Source organism: Octodon degus, unplaced genomic scaffold, assembly GCF_000260255.1.
Source record: "Octodon degus isolate 3935 unplaced genomic scaffold, OctDeg1.0 scaffold00140, whole genome shotgun sequence".
Lineage (NCBI taxonomy): Eukaryota > Metazoa > Chordata > Mammalia > Rodentia > Octodontidae > Octodon > Octodon degus.
In genome coordinates this window covers 5,202,712-5,204,791 of record NW_004524716.1, presented here as the reverse complement: position 1 = coordinate 5,204,791, position 2,080 = coordinate 5,202,712, and positions in this window count along the sequence as shown.

Genomic DNA, 2,080 nt, shown 5'->3' with positions numbered 1-2,080 from the left:
CCTTTTTCTCTAATTTTGGTCTGCAAACTTAGGTTGTTAACCATCCAGAAGACAAGCTTATTGTTATTATCAAACGATTTAGGCTATCAAGCTCACTTTCTTTCATAAGTATTAAACCTTAACAAGGCAGGTGTGGTGGCAAGTGCTATAATCCTAGCAGTGGGGAGGCTAAAAAAGGAGCACTGCTTGGAATGCAAGACCAGCCTAGACTACAGAGTGAGACTTTTTTTTTGCGGAACCAGGGATTGAACTCAGGCTCTTGCACTTGCCAGGTAAGCGCTTTTTCTACTGAGCTATCTCTCCTGCCCCAGATTATCTTAAAAAAGAATGAAAAACCAAGCATCTCAAGTCCCAAACTGCAAGCAGGCACAGGAACTGGGACTTTGATCCCCGGGCCTGCTGTGCTGGCCCCGCCCTCAGGTGCTGAGAGGGTGGATTGAGACTGGGTGTGATGGCGCGTACCTGTAATCCCAGCACTTGGGAGGCTGTAAATAGGAGACTCACTGAGTCGGATCTACTAGTGAGAACCTCTACACCCTGTAGACCCTCCCCTAAAATACAGGAAAAAATAATAACAATAAATCAAGTCCCGGGGCCGGGGAGATGGCTCAGTGGAATAAGTGCTTCCCTGGCAAGCACAAGGGCCTGAGTTCAATCTCTGGTTCCACCAAAAATAAAAAAAAAAACAAAGTCCCAAACTTTATCTTTGCCTCTGTGGTAAACTCAGTCTGTAACAGATTGGAAGCCACTGAAGAAGGCTGTTAAAAGATCCAGGTATATGGGGCTGGTGAGATGGCTCAGTGGTCTAAAGCACCTACTTAGAACAAGCTCAGCAAAGCACAGGGACCGCGGTTCAATCCCCCAGCACCACAAGCCAGCCAGCACGCCCCCTGGTGGGCTGAGCTGGCCACACTCACACACATAAATAAATAAATAAAATTAAAAAAAAAAAAAAGATCCAGGTATGGTGTATAGGCATTTGTGTTTGTGCGCACGCGCGCGCTCACCTGTAATCCTAGCATATAAGAGGCTGAGGCAGGAAAATGGCCAAGAGTTTGAGGCCACATAGTGAGACTCTGTCTCAAAAAAAAAAAAAAAGACTAGCAGCAACCAAAAAAACAAAACAAAACAAAAACAACAACAACAAAACAACCAAAACCTTAAAACAACAAAAAATTCAGATTATGTGGGTTAGGTTTCAAGCTAGGCATGGTGCCTATGCCTGCAGTCCCAGCCGTCTGAGAAGCCTCCAGAGGATTGAAAACCCAAAACCCTGCCTGGGAAACTTCGCGACTTACTGAGATCCTGTCCCAAAATAAAAAAAATTAAAAGGCGCGGTGGGGGCAGTGGCAAACAGCTGGGTGTGAAGGCCCTGAGTTCAGTGCTTTTCCCTGAGCACTCTTCACTTTGCCATCTGACTTCTCCTCATCCTTCCGAGCTTGGCTGGACTGTCACCCTGGCACTGCCCCTTCCTTGGGGAGGTGAGTTCCACTAAGGACCACGGACACCCTGCGTTCTTGGAAGAAATGCGCCTCGCAGTGTATAATTTTGCTTGTCTGCAGCTGGCCTTATCTGTCTCGTCCACCTGCGTTCCAGTGGGGGCAGGAATGTGCCTGTTTTCTGCTTCACTCCTTTGCCCCACACAGTAACCAGAACACAGAAAGCACACAGTAAATATTTGTTGAATGAATGAACTCATCTTTAATGCACCCTGATTGGCAGTGAGGCTTAATTCTTTGTTCTTTTTTGCCACGTTGGCAGTGAGGGTTAATTTTTTATTTATTTATTTATTTATTTATTTATTTATTTTATTTTTTGTGGTACTGAGTGGAACTCAGAGACTCTGTCTAAGCAGAAGGAAGTAGTGAGTGCCTCTCAATGGTTGCCATCATACTAGTTTGTCATTCGTTAGTCACATCATTGATCCTCTTTCAAATATCCTAGATACAAATTTCTTTTTATATAGTTTGGAGTTAAGGTATTCAGTCTAAGAGTCTCTTGGAGGCTGGGGATGTAGCTCAGCGGAATAGCACCTGCAGGGCAAGTGCCAGGTCCTGAGTTTGATTCCTGGCATAAAATG